Genomic DNA, 24569 nt, shown 5'->3' with positions numbered 1-24569 from the left:
CACATCATAGGTTGAACTGGATGGACTGATGTCTTTTTTTCAACCTCACTAACTATGTAACTATGTAGTGCACCATCTTTGCGACACTATTACAGGCAGGATTAACAGGTATTTTGTTCCTTTGCAGGGCACAAATGCAAAACCATACAGTGGGTGCATATGCACTTACAGTTTTTTTTTTTTAATGGGAGGCCACAGTTTTACTTTAACCACTTCAGCTCTAGAAGATTACCCCCCTTCCTGACCAGGCCCCTTTTAGGTTTTTGGCACTGCGTTACTTTAACTGACAATTGCACATGCAACACTGTACCGAAATGAAATTTACACAGTCTTTTTCACACTAATAGATTTCTTTTGGTGGTATTTGATCACCACTGGGTTTTTTATTTTTTGCAAAAATAAAAAAGACTGATAATTTTGGAAAAAAACAATATTTTTTTTGTGCTATAAAACATATCCAATAAAAAAAATTCACAATTCTAATGACACTGGCTGGGAATGGGTTACCATCTAGGGTGATAAAAGGATTAAATGTGTGCCTAACCAGTGTTTATGTGTGTACTTTGAGCTTCCTTTTCTAAGAGATGTTCTGGTCTTTACTCCCTGCTTTGCAGGGAAACAAAAACCAGCACATCCCTGCTAACAGGACAGAGCTCTGTCCTGTCTTCCTCCTCGCCGATCAGCGGGTGCCGACAGTCAATCATTGGCCAGCACCTGCATATCAGCTTGTGCTGTGACTAATCACAGCACAGCTGGCGCAGCGGGGGTGCACACAGGAGCCCCCTACCCAGAACTGCTGGACCCTGTATTAGATATGTGATCCGGAACAAGAGCCACTCTGCCACCCTACTCCTACTCCTACTTATGTCACTGGCATTTGGATATTGAATTTTGTTTTTAGCTTGCTTTATTTTTACCCTGTTCTTATAATAAATACTACACTACGAGTATTTTTTCGTGTATTCAGTGATTGATCCAGTGTAATTGGTTGAGACATCTCTGTTCCTCCTCTGTCTGGATGATTTGTGGGGATCTATCACTGGCTGAAAAATATTACCATCCAAGGCTATAATTGCTGTGATATAATTTAGACAGCAATTGAATCTGGTGAGTTTGCATTTCAACCGTGCACGAGTCATTTCTATTAGAGCACTTCAATCCTCTGACTGGACACCTCTATTATTCAAGGACACTTCATCACACTTATTTCCCATGGTTTTTTTAGCAATTTTTTACAATTTTTTATTTTTTTGTTACACTGTATTCACATATTAATTTTTGTGGATAAATATTGGACACTTTATTGCATTTATATTTTGGTTTGATTCACGTTGGTCACTTCATAGAGTTGCATTTACAGTACCTTAGTTTATAGTGCTGCAATCTTTTCTCTTGTTATATGTACTCCTACAAGAGGCAAGCGGTTAACTTGTATTGGATAATATATACATTATGGAAGTCCTGTGCCACATCAAAAATTACAGTAGAGTAATTGGCCTATGATATAAATTAATATAATATTTTTATAAGATATATTTTAGTAAAATAGACGTGATAAAACACCACTTCCCCAAAAAGAGCAAAATATCCCAGAACCAGGGATCATTTGTAATGTAATGTAAAGCATAACTGTACAGTGTCACACCTGCAGTATTCCAGACATTCCATATTGTAAGGCTATATGCCTAAAAACAGGGTCATAAGTAAACATGATTGAATTGATATTTTTCTTCCTAAAAATATGATCATAAGCACATGTGGTGGATTTAACTTTTTTCCCCATGCATTTTGGATAAAAAGGACATCTGGGAAATTCTTTAACTTACAAAGATACTAATAAGTGGTTTGGGTATATGTGCAACTGCTTTTGCTTGGTCTTTGCAAGGTAATTTCAGTTTAGATGCATTAATTGGGCTGATTCAGAATACACTGATGCAGTTTGCATGCCCCAGATAACAGGGATCAATTTAGAAATCAGGATTTAATACTGTTAAAAATACATGGGCTATATGGACTGGATTGTCAAAATTGCAGCTTTCACTAAGTTAGTTAGACTAAAGATGATAAAAGTTAATATAATTTCAGGAAATATATTTTCTGCACTGCTTTAAATATACCCTGATACTAAGCTTCATTTTTAAAATGAAACAAGGCATCTAAAGTTATACTGTCACCCCTGCATATTGATACAACCATTAACCCTTCTATGACTTCTTAACGAGCACTATGTAAATCTCTTCTATTCTCTTTTTTTTATTATTTTAAAACACAGTCTGCTGCAAATGCTTACAGCCAGTTGGCAGTAGGCTTTCACTCCAGGTAAATATTGATGGAAGAATAATACTGCTGCAGAATCACAATAGCTCAATACTAATGAAAAAGCTTGATGGAATTCTGCCTTTGTCTTCCTGCTATATTCCGCTGCAATAAAACTTCTGACATGTGTTTACTGTTATGTCTCTTCTTTAGCATGTGGCTTCTTAATTAATTACCCCATTACTTCAACGATTTTAAAGTGAAGTTTGCCAGCAAAGAAAAAAAACTTTGTTTTTAACATTTAAAATTGTGATAACCTAATTTAGCAGTTCTACTATTTAGAAACGAATTAGGACCTGCAATAAGATAAATACTCACATGTGATTCTAAGATCATCAGCATCTTCAGTTCCAAATTATATATAAAAAGACAATGCACATGAACATATTTGTCAATCTGTTCTCTTTGCAGTGTTTCTAATTTCTGCTAGCATCAAGCAGTTAGATTGTTTCATGGCACACAATACAAGAGTGCCTCTTGAATCACCATGCATAAAGTTGTGGGTTCCTTTAACTACTTTTACCACAATCTCGCTCAGAAAGACAGTGCCTGTTTTAGCTTGTGGGCAGTCAGGCAGGATCCCAATAGCAAGCAGGTTTTCCAGCAGCCACTGTGAAGAGCACCGTTCGAATAGCTACCAGAGTATTTATCTTTAAGTAGGTTGGCTCTGGGTCTCCAACCACCAACCTGTTTTACCAGACCTAGGAAACCTCCAGCCACTCACCTGTGCTTCCAGCCTTGAGATCCCTCCAGCTGTCTGCCTGTATACCCAGACCTATCCTAGACTTCACTGTCACATTTTGTGAAGACATTAAAAGGAAAGTAGCTAACTGTACTGTACTGCTGACTGAGATAGATTTTGTTCTCTAGTGTCTGCAGCTACAGATCCTCATAGAGAATGTACTGTAATGACACCTAGGGGTCTATTTATAAAAAAAATTATCTTCAAATGGTTCAGTAACCTGCACAGCCATTATGAGTCCTCACTATAATTTTCCTAATACATATATTTTCCTAGGACTGACAAAGGTAATTCAGGAAAATATTGCATTACGATTAGAGCTAATAATCCTAAGAAATAAACAAAACATAATAAGCAACTTTGTGATGGCTGTGTGAATGTTTGACACATTTACACAACTTTTTTTTTTAAAGCAATCTTACTGTTTTTATTGATTAGCAGAGACATTGCTCTTATGGGCTCCTGCTAGTACAGTTGCATAATTGTTTTAACATTGCTCTTACAATGTGTACAACCTTTTGCCATTTAGTACTTCTTGCATTGTTAATCCTACTCTGCAACTGCTTAGTACAGTTCAAGTAATATAGCCTTCTGTCTAAACATTTGGTTGATAATTATTATATTGATTACTTGTTAAAAAGGGTCAGAATAAACTGTTCATTTGCACTGTGGAATCACCTCTCCAAGAGCCAGAAAGGGTAAAAAAAAAAACCTTTGGGGAAGGCATATTGAAAACCTTTGTTATCTTAGACAGGTGTCATTTGCAGAATTCATGGGAGTACTGTCTACCATTGATTTTCTATATAGAGAAATGTAAATTATTCAGAAATCATGATACATAAGGAAGAAAAAAAAATACAGGATAAAGCTTCTAAGGCTAAATGTTTTGGGAAACACAAATTATATGCATCTAATAGTATCCGAATCCGTATGAATATCAACTGAAAAGGTCCAGATAGGGCAGACAGTGGGCTCTGTAAAGGGCTGGCATTGAGGCTTAGGCAAAGTCACAGCTGGTTTAGCAATACACTGTGGAATAATGGAAAAAGCTTCTTCCACAGAAAATAGGTTGAACTTACAGAAACATCCCTTTGTTTCCTCAAGGGTAGTGATCATTTAAAGTAGTTGTGGCTGTTGTGAGGGAAAAAGAGCTTAAAGAGAAAGCCCCATATATATCTGACCTACTTGTTTTGTAGAACCTGAAGAAAAGGTTAATGTCTCCTGGCTATGGTGGAGGGGGCCAGGTCAGTAAATAGTTGGGATGAATGATGGTTCCAACTGCCTTGCAGATAATAACAGCCATTATTTTGATGCAGCTTGACAATTGTGCCCTGAGATGGGACATTAGGTCACTGCCTAGTCAGGGTGTTATGGATATGGTAAAACTCTAAGCATTCAGTTGTATTATCTGGGACGAGTTCTTAGAACAGTTTCATGACAATGAACTAAAGATCGACCACAGCTTCTGGAAGACCTTCCAGGAGGAGATAAGCCCTGTGATCCCTGTTTTTAACATACTCCAGTTTAGTACTCAGTAGAGTGTTTTCCGCTTCGGGATTATGTCTTCATAGTCATAGATATGACATCATTCAGGCAGCCTTCAATATATCTTTGGTTAGGTGATCTGTCATTTTTTTAGTACAGTTTTAACTGTGCCAAAGTAAGACATTGTCCTGGATCATTAGCTACTGGGGTAAGAACAACTGGGGAGTAGGGATGATCGAACTTTTGAAAAGTTCGGTTCGGCCAGAACATCCGAACTTCCCAAAAGTTCGGCCCGGATTTCAGAACCCCATTGAAATCAATGGGACCCGAACTTCGGTAATCAAAAAACACAATTTTTAAGCCCTAAAACCCAATAAATGCCCCTAAAAAGTCCCTAGGGTTCTGGGTCATGTCCCATTAACTATTAATCACACAAAAAAAGTTCTTAAAAATTGTCATTTTTGATAAAAAAGCCAATTATTGAAAAAAAAGAAAGATTTTGTGATTTTGACTTTGGATTTAGTATCTGGGGGGTCTAAAAAGTGTACATGTGAAGTTTCAGCTCTGTAGCATGTCCAGAACCATTCAAAAAAAAAAAAGATAATTTTTCAGTAGAACAGGGATGTGGGACCCTCCTTTTACACCTATATGATCTTTTTCTTCTGGTTCTGGACATGCTACAGAGCTGAAACTTTACAGGTACACCTTTTAGACCCCCCAGACACTAAATCACACAAAAAAAGTTCTTAAAAATTGTACTTTTTGATAAAAAAGCCAATTATTGAAAAATTTAAAAAAAAGAGATTTTTTGATTTTTACTTTGGATTTCGTATCTGGGGGGTCTAAAAAGTGCACATGTGAAGTTTCAGCTCTGTAGCATGTCCAGAACCATAAAAAAAAAAAAGATTGTTTGTATTAGAACACTTTCAGCACAGGAGTTTTCACACCTTGCCGGTTTAATAGCAGGCATTTTTTTGGGTTCTTTGCAGTCAGGAAAAACATCTGAACTTGTGTATAGTGGTACTGTGCACAAGTTCTGATGTTTTTCCTGCCTCCAAAAACCCCCAAAAAATGCCAGCAAAAACACACCTGGGCATTTTTTTTTTGACGCTAGCGTTTTTTTGGAATTTTTTTGGGTTCTTTTGAGGCAGGCAAAACATCTCAACTTGTGTATAGTGGTTTATATACACACATACATATATTTATATACACACCTAGACATATATAGCAGTAGCAGAAATATATACTTGCGCTAATGAAATCATTTACAGTAATATATTTCTGCTACTATCACACCTATATATGGCTAGGTGTCTATATACATATAAATTGTGTGTATATATACCACTATACACAAGTTCAGATGTTTTGCCTGCCTCAAAAGAACCCCAAAAAATGCCAAAAAAACACTAGCGTAAAAAAAAAAAATGCCCAGTTGTGTTTTTGCTGGCATTTTTTTGGGAGTTTTTGGAGGCAGGCAAAACATCAGAACTTGTGCACAGTACCACTATACACAAGTTCAGATGTTTTTCCTGACTGCAAAGAACCCAAAAAAATGCCTGCTATTAAACCGGCAAGGTGTGAAAACCGAGAAGCCAACCCCCTGAGCTGAAAGTGTTCTAATACAAATGATCTTTTTTTTTTATGGTTCTGGACATGCTACAGAGCTGAAACTTCACATGTACACTTTTTAGACCCCCCCCCCCCCGATACGAAATCCAAAGTAAAAATCAAAAAATCTCTCTTTTTTTTTTTTTTTTTTTAAATTTTTTCAATAATTGGCTTTTTTATCAAAAATGACAATTTTTAAGAACTTTTTTGTGTGATTTCGTGTCTGGGGGGTCTAAAAGGTGTACCTGTGAAGTTTCAGCTCTGTAGCATGTCCAAAACCATAAAAAAAAAAGGATTGTTTGTATTAGAACACTTTCAGCACAGGGGGTTGGCTTCTCTTCTCGGTTTTCACACCTTGCCGGTTTAATAGCAGGCATTTTTTTGGGTTCTTTGCAGTCAGGAAAAACATCTGAACTTGTGTATAGTGGTACTGTGCACAAGTTCAGATGTTTTGCCTGCCTCCAAAAACGCCCAAAAAATGCCAGCAAAAACACACCTGGGCATCTTTTTTTTTCACGCTAGCGTTTTTTTGGCATTTTTTTGGGTTCTTTTGAGGCAGGCAAAACATCTGAACTTGTGTATAGTGGTATATATACACACATAATTATATGTATATAGACACCTAGCCATATATAGGTGTGATAGTAGCAGAAATATATTACTGTAAATGATTTCATTAGCGCAAGCATATATTTCTGGTACTATCACACCTATACATATCTAGGGGTATATATACAGACATATATGTGTATATATATACCCCCTATACACATGTTCAGATGTCATGTCTGACATCAAACATGTCCTCAAAAAAGCACTGGCAGTGGCAACCCCTGCAGCATGAAAAATGCTTGGCTGGTGAGAAGCCATATTCCTGTCCCGAAGCAACTCAGAGAAATGATCATTTCTCTATAGCGGTCACCCTGCTATGGAAGGGTTTTGTCACCCTTCCATAGCAGTTACTGTCAGTTAACCCTACACTACACTACGGTCCCCTCACACTTAACACTTTCCCTACAGAAACTAAATTTTTGAAGCTAACTTAAGTGTAAAGGAGCACTCTAACTACACTAGATATCCCTTTCCTCACACTAATAAATGCTAAATGACACTTTTAAAGTAAAATTAACAGAACTGCTTCCACTCTCTTCCATGTCCAGTATAACAATGCTAGGAATATGGCGGGGGCTATCTTATATACTGGGGGGCGTATTCACTAATGATTGGTCTAGGGACCCCCTAGTCACTCCAATCACATTCCTAGCATTCCCCTGCCCCCTCAATTGGCTTTTGCTAATGGTTCTGGTCCAATAACGGGCTTTTAAAGCCCATTTCCCGAAGCATTGCATTTTGGTCGGTTCTGGTTGCCGAATTCCGAACTTTTTGGGCAAAAAGTTCTAAATTCGGCCGAACTTCGAACACCCAATGTTCGGGCCGAACCGATGGTGGACCCGAACCGTTCGATCATCCATACTGGGGAGCAGTTACCCCTTTGTCTGGTACTGGTGGAAAATCAGTCAGGGATGGTCTATTAGGTGCTGCTTCAGATTCAGTGCACTGCAGACACCATCTGAGTGTCAGTGTACACTATTAGGTGCCAGGGTGTGGATACATTTTTCCAGTGAAAAGTTATGCTTTAGGTGGAATGCATTCTGGCTTGGCTGTGAAATGCCTCCCAGTGATGCAGAGTTGAGCTAGCCAGCAACCATTCGGCTTAAGAAATATTGCATATGAATAATTTCAATTTTGAAAATAAGCAAACAGGAAGAGTACTTTTTCTTTTCGCACATTTCCCAGATTAGTCTTACCTGTTTATTTAACAGAACACCTTTTATTTTCGAAGCTCAATAAGTCAAGCTGAAAATTACAGACACTTAAACTAGCTTTAAACTAAGAAGAGTGATTTCTTTCTCACTCTCCCCTTCCCTGTCTGCATGTCAAAGGATATATTCACCTTATACATAAAATGGCTCATACAGGCAAGGAGCCCTATTAGGTTAAAATGCACTAATCTGTTTTTTTTTTTATATATATTATTTATTGTAATTATCATACCTGTTGTAAGAGAACATTTGCTGTGCAAAGACATTTTCCTGTCAGAAATCTGACAATGGCCAATGCGAATGCGCGAATTCGTGCAACCGCGCACACGCACGTTCGCGAGTACGCAAGCCTGACCGAGGAACCTCCCCAATGGACGAGCTATGTCATCACCTGGCGGCACTGACCCGATCAGTCAAAGACTTACAAGAAGGCTACAAGCGACTTGAAGAATGGGTCCAGTCACTTACCCCGCCAGCCTCCTCTACAAACGCCCAGGGGGGATCTCCTGCTGCACCTACAGTAATGGTTTTGCCTCCAGAACCTCATGTACCTACCCCGGAAAAGTTCTCTGGTGATCGCAGCAAGTTCAGGTCCTTCCATAATGCCTGTGAACTTTATTTTGCGCTGCAACCCCGGACCTTTTCACTCGAAGCCACTAAAGTAGGCTTCGTTATTTCCCTTCTACAAGGCGAACCCCAGTCCTGGGCCCACCGTTTGCTTGAACAAAAGGATCCCTGCTTATCCAGTTTAACCTTGTTCTTTGGAGCTATGGCCCAGTTATATGAGGACCCCCAGAAAACCATTACTGCTGAGGCAGCCCTCTATACCCTTCAGCAAGGCCTCAGAGCAGCAGAGGACTATGTAACTGACTTTAGAAGATGGAGTGCTGATACTCACTGGAATGATGCTGCCCTCCGCCACCAATTTCGGATGGGACTATCTGACTCTCTGAAAGATGAATTGGCCCTTGTAGGGGTGCCAGATACTCTGGAAGCCCTGCTACACCCGGTTATCCAGATAGATAGTAAGAGAACGCCGTGCAGAAAGATCCTCCGGTCAATCCCGATCCGTATGGATGATGCCTCGAGTCTTCAGACCCTCTGGTCTGACACCATCAGCATCCGCTCCTCCCACTACTGACTCTTCTGAACCAATGCAGCTTGGCATAATCCGTCCTTCTATCACCCCAGAAGAACGTCAACGCCGGCGACTGAATAACTTGTGCCTGTACTGTGGAGAGGATGGACACTATGTGAGGTCTTGTCCAGCTAAGAGCCGTAAGTGCCTAACCCTTTCCTCTACTAACCAAGGGTTGTGCCCCCACAATTCATCTCACCTGACTGTTATTATCTCGTTACAGCTTCAAGAAGGGGCTATCCAGGCACCCACCATTATTGATTCAGGAGCCTGTAGCTGTTTTATTGACCTGAAATTTGCAACTCAGCTAAAAGTTCCACTAAGGCCCAGATCACAGGGACTGACTATCCATTAGCCCATGGATCTCGTATCAGATCTGGACCTGTCACACAAGAGACTCTTCCCTTGCATGCTACCATATCTGGTAACCACCAGGAGCTACTACGCCTAGATGTCATTAGTTCACCTCTATTTCCCATCATTCTGGGCATGCCCTGGCTGCAGGCACACAATCCCTGCATTAATTGGAAACTGGAGACATTAAATTCCAGTCATTTTACTGTCAACAACTCTGCCTCTTCCAACCACAAGACCCCCTGTCTTCATTACTGTGTATGGACTGTGATACTGAATTGTGCTCTTCTGTGCCTGCAACCTACCACGATTTCTTAGATGTCTTCAGCAAGAAGGGAGCAGAGACTCTTCCCCCTCACAGACCATACGATTGCCCTATCGAGCTTCTTCCCGGAGCCGAAATACCCTTCGGACGGATTTTCCCACTCACTGAACTTGAACTTGCCGCACTAAGGAATACCTTGATAATAGCCTGAGAAAGGGGTTTATCCGCCCTTCCACATCTCCGGCAGGAGCTGGGATTTTCTTTGTAGAAAAAAAAGACCACTCGCTCCGCCCCTGTGTGGACTATCGTGATCTAAATAAAATTACGATGAAAAATCGTTACCCGTTACCATTAGTGCCAGAACTATTCCAGAGACTCCACTGTGCCACCATTTTTACTAAATTGGACTTACGGGGAGCATATAATCTAGTGCGAATCAGGGAAGGTGACGAGTGGAAGACAGCATTTCGCACCGCTTCGGGCACTATGAGTACCTAGTGATGCCCTTTGGGCTTTGCAATGCCCCAGCCACCTTCCAGCACTTTGTTAATGACATTTTCCGAGATTTTCTGGACTTCTTTGTTATTGTTTATCTTGATGATATTTTGATATTTTCCTCCACCATGGAAGACCATCATGAACACCTAAGAAGTGTCCTAGCCCATCTCAGACAGCATGGCTTATACGCAAAACCTGAGAAGTGTGAGTTCAGTCGTCAGAGTATCCAATTCCTGGGTCTGATTCTTTCCACAGAAGGTATTAAAATGGATCCTCAAAAAGTTTCTGTTATTTTACACTGGCCGGTTCCCTCTGATAAAAAAGGGGTGCAACGGTTTGTAGGGTTCTCAAACTTTTATCGGAAGTTTATCAAAAATTTCTCTGCAATCATCTCCCCCATTACTCAGTTAATCTGACAAGGTATCCGGTTCCTGTGGACTCCTGAGGCGCAGACCGCATTTGAAACCCTAAAGGCTTTCTTCACCTCTGCACCGGTCCTTCGACACCCAGATCCTGGCCTGCCTTACGTCCTAGAAGTGGACGCATCTGAGTTGGCTGTAGGAGCAGTATTGTCGCAGCGGCAAGGAGCCAAAGCTCTGCTACACCCCGTTGCCTTCTTCTCACGCAAGTTATCTCCGGCAGAGAGAAATTATGACGTTGGTGATCGAGAGCTCTTGGCAATTAAGGCTGCCTTGGAAGAGTGGAGATACCTCTTAGAAGGGGCAGCCCATCCAATCCTAGTGTACACAGATCACAAAAATCTGGAATACTTGCGAGCTGCTAAACGATTAAAGCCCCGCCAGGCCAGGTGGGCTCTCTTTTTCTCCAGGTTTTCCTTTCATGTCACTTACAGGCCAGGATCAAAGAACACAAAACCGCATGCATTATCCCGTATGTTTTCTGATGCTGAGAGATCTGCAGTCCCAGATACAATTCTGTCGTCAGGAAACTTCCTGTTACTGCAAGACAACTTACTGCTACAGCTCAAACAGGCCTCTGAGGATATTTCCCCACTTCCCGGAGTGTCCTTACAGGTTAAGGACGGATTTTTATGGCATAATAACAAAATATTCGTACCTGAAAGATTGTGGGTCCCTGTCCTGGGTCTCTGCCATGACCATTTCCTTGTAAATACAAAACAAAGAAAGGGCGCACAAGCCTAGCGCATTATCCTCAGCAAGTTTATTAAATCAAAAATAAAAATCAGCTACTCATAAACATTCGTGAAATTCAGGCACATCAATTCCATAAAGCCGCCTCATAGCAGAGGTCCAACATCTTTACTGGAAGCAGAGGGCTGACGCGTTTCGAGGCCGTGCCTCTTCCTCAGAGCCTCAGAGGAAGAGGCACGGCCTCGAAACGCGTCAGCCCTCTGCTTCCAGTAAAGATGTTGGACCTCTGCTATGAGGCGGCTTTATGGAATTGATGTGCCTGAATTTCACGAATGTTTGTGAGTAGCTGATTTTTATTTTTGATTTAATAAACTCGCTGAGGATAATGCGCTAGGCTGGTGCGCCCTTTCTTTGTTTTGTATTTACAGTGTTTGGTCGACCGCCCTGGTCGTAAGGGGCAGCAAAGCCTAGCATAATGGATGCCAAGTACTAGCACGAGTTCCGGGATTAAGGCAGCCTGAGGACCAGGTTCTGAGCGCAGGAGCGGGGTACTGTATAGCACTTATCTTTTTTGGAGTATGACCATTTCCTTGCAGGTCATTTTGGATTCCATAAGACCTCTGAGTTGCTTCAACGCACCTTTTGGTGGCCTGATCTACAGAAGGACTGTAAAAGATACATTGAAACCTGTGTTACATGTATCCGGAACAAGACCCCCAGGTCTACGTCTTGGGGCTTGCTCAAACCCTTACCAGTCTCTGATAGAGCTTGGAAAATGATTTTGATGGACTTCATTGTTGAACTCCCGCCATCTGAAGGCTACACTATCATCTTCGTGGTGGTAGACCGGCTATCCAAGATGGCACACTTTTTGCCCATGAAGGGCACCCCCTCGGCCATGGATACAGCTAAGTTGTTCATCAAAGAGATTGTGAGACTGCATGGAGTTCCTGCCAACATAGTATCCGACCGTGGAGTTCAGTTCACCTCCAGATTTTGGAAATCCCTTTGTGAGAAATTGGAGATCGAACTGTCCTTTTCTTCCGCATACCACCCACAGACCAATGGTCAAACGGAAAGGACCAATCAGACACTGGAACAGTATCTACGCTGTTTCTTGTCCTTTTCCCAGGATGATTGGGTGACGCTATTGCCACTAGCGGAGTTCGCATACAACAACTCTTTACATTCGACTACCAAGCAGACTCCATTTTTTGCCAATTATGGTTACCACCCTTACTTTCTGATCACCACAGTACCTGAATGCCCTGTCCCTGCTGTCCAGGATACAGTAAACTTTTTTGCATCCAACACTGAGTTACTTCGGGAAACCAAGGCTAAAGCTCAAGAAAATAATAAAAAATTCTTTGACAGGAAAAGAAAGGGAGAGCTGATACTGGAACCTGGCCACAACCAATTTGAAACTTACCTGTCCCTCAAGAAAACTTGGACCTAAATTTGTGGGTCCCTTTCCTATTAAAAGGAGAATCAATGACATCTCTTATGAACTGGTACTACCTGATTCTTTCAAAATACACCTTGTTTTCCATGTGTCCCTGTTAAAACCTACATTACCGAACCCCTTTCCTGAAAGGGGCAATGGTCCCCCTGAACCTGTGGTAGTCAACGGTGAAGAGGAGTTTGAGGTTGAAGCCATTGTTGATTGCAGAAAAAGGGGTAAACAAATTTAATATTTGATTAAATGGAAGGGTTATGGACCTGAAGAGAACTCTTGGGAGCCAGGGGACAATATCCATGCAAAAGATTTAATCCAGGCTTTCAAGCGTAATCACCCAGAGAGGTTAGCCCGGTTGAGCATCCGGAGGCTGCCCATTGGGAGGGGGCAATGTAAGAGAACATTTGCTGTGCAAAGTCATTTTCCTGTCAGAAATCTGACAATGGCCAATGCGCTTACGCGAATTTGCGCAAACGCCCACGCACGTTCGCGAGTACGTGAACGTACGTGAGACATTGGCGCCAAAGGGACTATTTAAACTCAGCCATTGCACTGCTCTAGTGCTGCTTTGTCTTCAGCCTTGGATACCTGTTACCTGTTTACCTGCATCTTGTTCCTAAGTTCCAGACCCGGCTTGTCCTGACAATTCTCTGATCTCCACCTGCACCGACCCGGCTTGTTCTGACGATTCTCTAATCTCCACCTGCACCGACCTTGGCTTGTCCCGTGACCTCTCTTCCTGTCTGCTCCTACTGGCTTCTACGTTACCGAGTGGCTCCTGACCTGGCTCGTCTTACCACGCTTCTGTCATTCCCAGATCCGTCTATCCTGCATAGGAAGCTCCTCCTGTTACCCAGGAACCCCTGCTTCCAGCACCTGCTGCCTGCTCAACACCCTGCTCATCAGACTTCTCTGGCAACCTTCACCAGTAGCCATCGTCCGCTCCAAGCAAGTCTCCAGTCGCTCGTGCTACTCTACACTCAGGTGTCCCCTGTCTGCACTATCAGGGGTCCCAAGTCGGAGGCGCAAGGGAGGCCTTCCTCACAGTGTCTGGCTCATCTCCAGGTACGTGATACCTGTAGGCCTGTCTTGCCCCCAGAAGCCTAGCTGAAATACTTCCAAGCTCTTTATATTCCCATGCCTGGTTAGTTTCATTGTGGCAGAAATTGGACACATTCCTCCAGCAAAACAGGGGCAAGCGCGTTTCTTTGTTGAACGACTGCAAAGTGCAGTTCACTCTCTCTCCCAGCAACTGAACTCAGTGTTTCTCTAATGCCTCTTTACAAGTGCAAAAATATAACAAAGGCGTGTGCTACACACACCTTTTTGAACTCTGTGGCTACCTGACAGGTTAGATGTACCGAAGTCAATTAAAAGATCAACTTCTGTACAACCTGCCTGTACATACTGTAGATCCAAAATCAACCAGTTCAGCAGGGAACTGGCATGGCCAGCTTAAGGGCAGTCCCCCAACAACAAGTGCAGCTTTGGAATATGTTCTGTGGTACTCCTAGATTGCATCTTTTGTTATCTATTATTTACTTTGTCCTGTCATGTTTTTATCTTGATGTTGTTGAATACTTACAACAAGGGATAAGGTGAATGGGCAGATAATGATAACAAATGTCTCTGTTATAATACTAGTAGGAGTCTGTCATGTAGAGGAAGGCCTACCGATTTCCAGTGGGCGGAGCTTGGATGGGAACCCCCGAGGTGAGTAGCACAGGCTAACCTGAGGTGCGGAATCTAAGTATCCACCGGTCTTCATCAGAGCCTCTGATGGTGAGGATGGATTTGGCTGTGGGTGAATACCAGGTCGCGGTCCCCAGGGTCGCCCCACCAGGGAAGGACTGGTCAAGGTCCGAAGGCAGATGAGCAGACAAGGAGAATCCAAGAGAATAGTTAAACAAGCCGGGGTCAGGATGGGCAGCAAGCAAACAAAGTCAGGGACGAGCCAAAGGTCAACAGGAATCAGGTAGGGATCAACAGGACACAGGTTAAGGAACATGGAGAAGCTGAAGACAAGACAGCAAAGACATAGTGCTGCTGAGGTGTTTAAATAAGGCATCCTGTTGCCAATTGCTGCAATTAGCCTGCACTAGGTTAACCCTTTGGATGACAGACAGCACATCAGTGTGCTCAGGGAGCGTTCCTAACAGGCTTCTGATAGATAAATTATCTTATACTGTACCTCTTTATTGCTATATTTGTTTAGCAACATATCGTATATAAAAGTTTTACCATTTGAATTTTCTTTTTTGCTTAAAAAAAATGGACATCTTAATGCATGTTCCTCCACGTTCCTCCATTATATATTATAAAGATAAATATCCTCTAAACAGTGGAGATGAAAACCATTAGAATACTATCTAATTTACTAGTATACATGAAAATGCATTAGAGGGAGTTATATAATTAGTATGTAGATATTAGTTATATTCATACGAGTAATAAAGTCTATTTATATTTCAGGAGACAAATGTCCTCTAAGTGAACATTTATGCAAATTGCTACATGTACAAAAGCATTTCTACCTCACTGCACATTTAGTCACTTCAAAATTATTTTTCAAGTGAATGATGAGCGAATGAAAAAAATGTTTTCTTCTTTACATCAGCCAAGTGTACCAGAAACAAAGTAAGCTCCCCTTGTAATTTTTTTAAGTGCACACTTTTCAATATGTTTCAGCATATGTGATGGTGAAATAGAACACTAGACAAGACACAATTCAGTAAAGTAAAGTAACTGTAAAGTCCCTGGGGCCATTTTCTATGTATACAATATTATTAGGGATGGGCGAGCCATTTGACCCAAGCATGAGTTTGGGCCGAACATTTGCCTGGTCGGCTGTTCACCGAATAACCAAATTTACAAGGCTTTGCCCAATTAGGGCGCAGTATAAGCTGGTTGTTATGGAGACCGGCTGCATGGAGGGAAACCGGCTGCAGCGTCCTTAACAACCAATGAGTCATTAGCTGTCAATGGGTTTCCACGCTGACAGCTAAACAAAAAAAAAGTGTTGGTTAAAAAAAACATCCTTTAACCACTTGCCGACCGCCCGCCGCAGATATACTGTGGCAGGCTGGTTCGGCTGCGCGAATCGCCGTACCTGTACGGTGATCCACGGGAGTGCTCCTGGGGTGTGCATGGTGAAGCTGATTTACGGGGCCAGTGGCCGCGATTGCCGCTAGACATCGGATTACTCTCTGTGATAAGAGAACAGAGGTCTGCTGTTGTAAACACAGCAGACCGTTGTTCTCACAGGAATCAGTACAGAGTGCCTGTGATATTCCTATTCAGGATCACAGGTCTCTGTGTTGATTGCACAAGAACTTCCCCCTCACAGTTAGAAAACATCCCCTAGGCTCACACTTAACCTTTTGATCGTCCTTGAGTTAACCCCTTCCCTGCCAGTGTCATTACTACAGTAACAGTGCACATTTTTAGCACTGATTACTGTAGTAATGTCACTGGTCCCCCCAAAAGTGTCACAAATGTCAGTTAGGGGTTCGATCTGTCCGCCGCAATGTCGCAGTCCCAATAAAAATCACAGATCGATGCCATTACTAGAAAAAAAAATAGCAGCTTGCTATGTGGAACTCAAGCCAAGTCACAGCTCTGTGTATCCATTCAGACATTGAGCTGCGGTTCGGCTCGCTTCTGTGTCTTAGCCAATGAGGAGGGGTGTCCCGAACGACTGAGATAGTGGTGGACATCGCTGGATTGCGGCTCAGGTCAGTATCATAAATGACCTAGAGGATGTGATAACCAGCACAATCTCGATATTTGCGGATGATGCTAATCTAAGCAGGCCAATAGGTGTAGAACGCAAGTTACTCGCTAGGTGGGGATCCTCTGGGTGAATCTAAGATGAAAAAGGTGGACAACAAGCTTGGCAAGGGCATTCAATGCCAAACTGCTGCAAGCAAAGCCAACAGAATACTGGCATGTATAGAAAAGGGGATTCACTCCAGAGATAAAGCAAGTATTCTCCCACTCTACAAGACTCAGGTCTGGCCACATCTTGAATATGCCGTCCAATTCTGGGCACCAGTTCTCAGAAAGGATATGCTGGAACTGGAGAGAGTCCAGAGAAGGGAAACAAAGGTAATTAGGGGAACGGAGGACATCAGCTATGAGGAAAGACTACAAGCATTGAACTTATTCTCTCTGAAGAAGAGACGCTTGAGAGGGGATATGATATCAATGTACAAATACCGTACTGGTGAGCCTAGCATAGGGAACATACTTTTCAGAGAAATGGAATTCAATAAGACACGGGGCCACTCACTAAAACTAGAAGAAAAGCAGTTTAACCTTAAACTCCATAAGGGGTTCTTTACTTTCAGAGCGGTAAGGATGTGGAATTCTCTTTCACAAGCAGTGGTATCAGCAGGGAGCATCAATAGTTTAAAAAACGATTAGATGGGCACCTTAAAGACCACAACATACAGGGGTATAGAATGTCATATGTTGAACTCAATGGACTGATGTCTTTTTTCAACCTCACTAACTATGTAACTATGTATCAGGGGGGCTGCTGCACTCAAAAGGTTTTTTTTATCCTAATGCAAAGAATGCAGTAAGATAAAAAAAACCTTCTTACTTTACAACCCCTTTAAGTCCCTCAAGGTCAAGGTCTGAAACTTTGAATCCATCTGCCTTCCTTTTGAAGGAGCAGACTGTGACATCTCCTTCCCAGGGTGACAGAGGCACATGGTAAATGAGCATACGCAAGTAGCTAAAGGTTGCTGGTGCAGTAGAAAACACCGGGAACTTTTGTGTCAAGTAAATAGAAATCAAACATGTCAGGACTCAAAATTGATTGTGCCTGTAATTTCATTAAAGACTATAGTACCTACAATTCTAAATAGGCAACACTTTAAAAGCTATTACAGATTATAAGTTTAGAATTAACTATTAATTATGGCCCTAGAATTGTTTCTAACACTCCAATGTTCGCAGCAATACCTCACATGTGTGCTGCAATTGCGGGTATATAGGCAGCTATTTGCATTTGCAGGTGTGTGCAGGTTGACAGGGTTTCTTTTTTAAAATTACATTTTATTATCTTTTTTTTATTTTTTACTTTTTTATCATTCAAATTAATACTATCACAAGGGGGGCTAACAAGCCCCCTGCGTGATATTATTGGGCAGGTGAGAGGTACTCTTTATGGAGACATCGGGATCTATTTGACCCCAATGTCTCTCCTGCCCTCCAACACAGCTAATCAAGTGTAGATCGGGGAATGTCAGCTGCAGCTATCAATGACAACTGTGAAACCAGGAAGTTTCAGAGCTAAGTGCTTTTAGCTTCATAAACAGATGAGGAGATCAGTTGAACAGATGTTCTTTGATATTCTCCTACATGCCCTCCTGAGACCATTTATTGTGCTTTCCGCCTCCCAAGAAGAGCAAGGGAGCTGTAGGACCACAGATCAATTTTACAGGAGCCGACTAAACAAAATGATGGCAGGCTCATGGCTGAAGTTTTAAACACTTCTGCTCTCTGGACATACATATTACAACCGTAAGTGAAGTAGTTAATGGAGTGTTATGAGTTATTAGATCAAAGCGAATCTAGAACCCACTTCATAACTAAACACTGCTTTTTCAATGGTGGAAAAATTTAACTTGTTTGACTTCAGCTTCCTGCTGAGGTAAACAACTCCCAATCCAACATCTATTTCACTGATCTATACTACAAATTCCTTAGAAAAGTCAAGAGAGTACAACAATGGCTGACCACACAAGGCCTGTGTTAATGAAATGTTGCTGGAGCATTCTGTAAACCAATAGATATCCTCCGATACTGGATGCCCCATCAAGAGTTAAAGGGGAACTCCACTTTTGTGGCAAAAAAATAGCAAATTAAAAGAAAATATTATCGCTTATACAATTGCTACACTAGTGATATTGCAATTGAATGTTATTAAAATATTACCTTTACTTTTTTATTTCGCAGCCCTGTAATTTTCTGTTTAATGCATTGAAATATGGCAACCTAGAGGCATTCTGTACACAGGTGGTGTACGGACCATCCTCCAGAAATGTTTTGTTCTGCAATAAGATACAAGTCAGATTTTGAGCGTCCCATGCAAGAGGAAATCCCGTCTAAAGGGATGTAGCCCCTGCCACTTTCCTCATTAGGACCATGCAACTGCAGCAGCTGGTTATCAATTATAAAACTATTCCTATTCACATTCTTTTTGCACATGAACACAGACAAACAAATAGTGATTTCTTCAAAAAAACAAAAGGTAGGAATCTGCTTCAAAGTTTGTTAATGTCCCTGCAAAGTACATTAATCACCCAGAAGGGAATTCTTTTTTTTCCCCCAACAAACGTGGAGTAAGTCTTTAAGCTGTTAAAAGTCCTTGATTGGGCCCAACATGGTCAGTCAATTAATGTCTCTATAAGAGGCAGATGATAGGTGTCAAACTTAAGCCAGGGATCAGTCAAATTTTGATCAATGTATGGGCCACCTGGTACAAGTCGATCTATCTTCTCATATAGCCGGCAACACTGATTACTGTATTGTGCCAGTAGTGTAGGCACCTAACAGGCAGAATGCAATAGCGCAGCAGGAGGATTCCCCCAACCACATCAAATGTGTGGATAGGGGAATTGGCTTATTTCTTTTCATTCAACCTACTGGTTAAACAAAAAAAAAAATAAACAGTTATTGCCTCCCTTAGTGATTTTATTCTGTTCATGAAAACCATTACAAAATCACCAACTCTGATCTGGTTTGGATAGTAATTCAATAGGTCTAGACCACTGATGGCGAACCTTGGCACCCCAGGTTGTTTTGAAACTACATTTCCCATGCTCAACTACACTGCAGAGGATCATGGGAAATGTAGTTCTAAACATCTAGGGTGCCAAGGTTCGCCATCACTGGTCTAGACCAACAGCAATTGGACTCACAAGTTTTTTTTTCTCACTCATGTCTTGTCACTCATCTGATTTCTGGAATTCAATAAGGTATCTGTTTTACCCTTTTCCCTGGTTGGGTGATAATGTCACAGTCAGTCATGGACATCCTTGTGGGTCAGAGAACAACTTTCTATTACAGAGCATGCATTCTTTAACTTATTATTGACAAGTGTTCTGCTGTCATGACTTTTGAAACTAATAATTCAGACTGAGTAGGAAGCTGTGAAGCCTCAGCCACTAAGGATTTCCAAGCCTTCTATTGTCTCAAGAAATTTTTATGATATATCTTTTTTTGTATCTGTTTCTCAGAGTTGGCTAATCTTATATTTTGCTTCACTTATTTTTCTAACAATTTAATGAAAACCTGTCAGTTGGCTAGGATTTTATGTTCAAATATAAAATATCCGATAATACTGATTACTAATCATCTAATCTGATATCCAGGGTAAGGAAGTAGTGCAGATTAGCTGTGGTAGTCACAGCTTTGTGCGCTGCGTATAGCCTGGCATAGTGTGTGAGGGGGTTTACACTTCCTGTCTCAAGATCTTTGTGGATGGCTCTAGGGGAAGCTGTCCGGCCCTTCGGTGGTCCCAGCTGACTCCCCGATGGTAATTGACAGGTGGGAGGAGGCCCCTAGTTATGTGGCTCATATAAGTGTGTTAGTTCATCTTAGGCTCCACCCCTACTATAGAAGTCATATCGAAGTAACGCATATAGGGGTGGGGCCTGTTCGTCCATCTCACACTGTGCTCATGATGATGACCGGATGTTTGTAAAGCCTGCACAGCTGTTTGTGCCAGTCCTGTGAGTATATATTATTTTAAAAAGTGTATGGTGATTCCTGCAATGCGGAGGGCACTAGATCTTTTCCATGATCAGCTATGATTGGACACAGCTGAACAGGTGGTAAAGAGCCACTGGTTGGCTCTTTAACTCATTTTGTGACCAGCAATGTCCTCCGGACACTGTAATTACAGAGCGCACTGCCCGCACCCTGCAACAGGCGTAATCATGGGAGGCCATCATATGATGGCCTCCCAGAACCAGCCGGCCACAATGTAGCTGTCTTTCGGCTATAGCACAATTGGCAAGTTTTTAAATAGCAGTACTAAGGGATTTCAGAAACCAGTCCATGACCATATACCACTGCAGCTACTTCTTGGGTCATATGTTTGTGATCTAGTTGGTTTGCACCTAGCTGTAAACGTGCTGAGCTTGGACATCAAGGCTTACAGAGGAGCATAGTCACTTGTTCCCACAGGTGCCAGGTCATTGTATGGGGCTCTACAGATAAAAATGTGGCTAACAGTCTAGCCCATTGACCTTTAGGCCAACTTTCCCTTTTAGCAGTCCTTTTCAATATAGTTTAGGTCTAATGTCTATAGTGATCTTCTTGCTGTCTGCTGATCCTGCTGTCTTTGAGGAAGCTGCTGCATTATTATCTCAATTTGTTACTGTTATCTCTGCTTCTACTATTACAGCAATTGCTAAACAGCTTACTGTTGAGCTGCAGGGTTCTGTTGCAACTGCATCTTGTTGACAGATCTCTGTTTGCTGAAAAACGTATTGCAATTGTTTGTTTGCCAAAATGAGCTTTCACAGTAACTATTCCATGCAGGCCTTAACAATACCATGCTTACACTAATGGCCTCATCCTTCACCATGTGTACGGTATTAGCCCTGCAACAGGGTGTGTGACTCCTTGGATGAGTTTGGAATACTTTAAACACTTAAGGACTGTCCCATAGCAGATATTAGTGATGAGCCAAACACCCCCCTGTTCGAGATGTTCTGGTGCGAACATGCGAACTTCAATAAACAATAAAAATTAAAAATTCCTTTAACTATTGTGCCTGGGGCTCATTTGTGCAATGTATGTAGCCTGCTGCAGCAATACTGACATTTCTAAAGGAAAAAATGTCACTTAAACTTGCTAGCGGCTGTAATGTATTGTCGGATTCTGGCAATGCACATAAAAAAATGAAAAATAAAAAACGTGGGGTCCCCCCCCCAGTCCACACCAGGCCCCTCAGGTCTGGTATTGATTTTAAGGGGAACGCCAAAATAAAAAAAAGCAGCGTGGAGTTCCCCCCAAAATCTATTCCAGACCCTTATCCGAGCACACAGCCTGGCTGGCCAGGATGGGGGTGAGCAAGCGCCCCCCCCCCTCCTGAACCATACCAGGCCACATGTCCTCAACATGGGCATGTTCACTGTACCTGCGCAGTGCATTACGGGTTGCTTGTGACCTCAGATCCCTATAAAAGAGCTGTCAATCTCAAACAGCTCATTAGTGCGGGAGAAGCAGGCGTCTTGAGAAGCAAGAGCTTCTTTTTTTTCTATTTTTCCAGTTGCGGGAGGGCGACTGATCATTGGGGGACACTATTGTTTTATTTTTATTTTTTTAATAAAGGACTTGTCCAAAACTGGCTTTTGTCTTTATTTTTTTGGACACTTTTTTGGTGAATGGGTAGGGGTACGATATACCTTATATCCATTCACATGGGGGTGGGCCAGGATCTGGGGACCCCCTTGTTAAAGGGGTCTTCCAGATTCCGATAAGCTTCCCCCCGAAGACCCCCACAACCACAGCGCACGGCTGTCGGGAAGAGACCCCTGTCCCCATCAACATGGGGGCAAGGTGCTTTGGGGTGGGGGGGGCAGAGCCCTCTCTGGCCCAAAGCACCCAACCCCCCATGTTGAGGCCATGTGGCCTGGTATGGTTCAGGAGGGGGCACTTGTTTGCCCAACCCCCATCCTGGCCAGCCAGGCTGTGTGCTCGGATAAGGGTCTGGTATGAATTATAGGGGGAACCCCACACCGTTTATTTATTATTTTGGCGCAAGGTTCCCCTTAAAATCCATACGAGACCCAAGTGGCTGGTTTGGACTAGGGGGGGACCCTATGCCATTTTTTTCAGCAATAATGACATAAACTGATATAACTGAAGTGCCTATATAACACTGTGGTATACACTGCACTATCTGATCTCAACAAACTGTAAAAAGAAAAATCTCTCTCCCTGCCAGCAAAGTATTATTAACTAACTATATTACACTGCACTATCAGTTAAACTCACTACACCCTCCCTGAAGGAATTCCACTTATAAATCACCCGCTGGCCAAGGGATTCAAACCCACAACCTCTCAATTGCAAGCCTGGTATGCTACCACCTACGCCACTATCAAGACTGCTTAGGCTGAATACACTCTCCCTTCCTAATTAACTAACTTATAGCTTGCCCTACACACAGTGCACAGCAGCCGACCCTGAGCCATGATTGGCTAAAGGCACCTGCCTTTGGCCAATCATGGCACAGATGATTTGATTGGCCAAAGCATGGAGGTAAGAGTCAATGATTTTGCCAATCACATAATGTACTGCCAGTGTGCAGTGCATTATGGATGCAGGAACCTTAAAGTTCCTGCAAAGAAGCCCATTTGTTCCCCATTCAGCGAACGGGCAAACAGGCTATGTTCGAGTCGAACTTAGGTTCGACTCGAACACGAAACCCATCCCTAGCAGATATAATGTTACAGGGTGGCCCTCCTGTGCAGAATCACATGCATATGGTATTTGTGATTCTACACTTCCACCTAGGGGATGCACATCGGGGGGCGGCCTGCTTCTGCTGTGATTACTCACAATAGAAGGCGATCTGCATGTGTTGAGGACTGGATGTCCACCGCCACCCGGCGATCATCAGGCAGAGACACAGAATGGAGCTATGCCTATGTAAACAAGACAGATCTTCGCTCTGACAGGGAGGGAGTGCTGGATTTTGTGTTCCTGCAAAGCGATAATATAAACCATCACTTCCCTTAGTAAAATCACATAACACACTACACAAAAACACTGGCTAGGCATACAGTAAACCCTTTGATCACTCTAGATGTTTAATCCCTTCCCAGTCAGTGTCTTTAGTACAGTGACAGTGCTTGTTTTTAGCACTGATCACTGTATTAGTGTCACTGGTTCCCATGAAGTGTCAATTAGTGTCCGATTGTCCAACAAAATATCGCAGTTTCACTTTAAGTCACTGACCGCTGCCATTACTAACATTAAAAAAAATTCCAGTATGTATCCAAAAGATTTTAGACGCTATAACTTTTGTGCATTTTTGTCAACCTATGCTTATTGAGATTTTTTTAACAAAAAATATGTAACATAATACATATTGGCCCAAATTTTTGAGGAAGTTTGAGGTTTTAAATATTTTTATTGGATCAGTTATATAGCAGAAAGTAAAAATGCAGTGGTAATCAAATACCAACAAAAGAAAGCTCTATTTGTGGTGGGGGGGGGGGGGGATTACATCATTTTTTTTTGTGTACTGAGTTGCATTTGTCAGTTAAAGTAACACAGTGTCAAATTGTATAAAATGGCCTGGTCATGAAGGGGTGTAAATCTTCCAGAGGTCAAGTGGTTAAACAATAAACCATTAAGTAATGCAGGACTTTAGAGGTGCTAGAACAACATAATTACATACACATATAAAGTAAAAATTACCAACAATTTTTATTCTAAATCCAATAAAATAATGATTAAAAACACATAACCATATAATAATCTTCTTTGTCAATAACCGGTTGAGCTACTCTTTTTCATTCTACAATACTGATATATTCTCTCTCAACATGTTTCGCCAAATATGCAGCTTCATCAGGAATTGTTGTTGCATAAGACCTGTACAAAAATAATAATAAATTAGAGCTTATACAAAAACAGTAATACAGTTTCAGATTTTGTTTACAATAATATTTTCACCTTGGATCATGTTACAGCAATGTAAAAATAATATTGTAAAAAAAAAATCTGAAACTGTAT

General features: G+C 41.9%; 1 protein-coding gene across 1 annotated transcript in view; it reads right to left on the bottom strand.

Moving 5' to 3' along the window:
• The window catches only part of NAALADL2 (N-acetylated alpha-linked acidic dipeptidase like 2), a 1571070-nt gene that overhangs the window by 529359 nt on the left and 1017142 nt on the right, over positions 1–24569 (bottom strand). The gene's annotated exons all lie outside the window — the stretch shown is intronic.

This window comes from Pelophylax lessonae (assembly GCF_965119305.1).
Source record: "Pelophylax lessonae genome assembly, chromosome: 3".
Classification (NCBI taxonomy): Eukaryota; Metazoa; Chordata; class Amphibia; order Anura; family Ranidae; genus Pelophylax; species Pelophylax lessonae.
The sequence above is the reverse complement of the archived record's forward strand: the minus strand, read 5'-3'. Positions and strand labels throughout refer to the sequence as shown.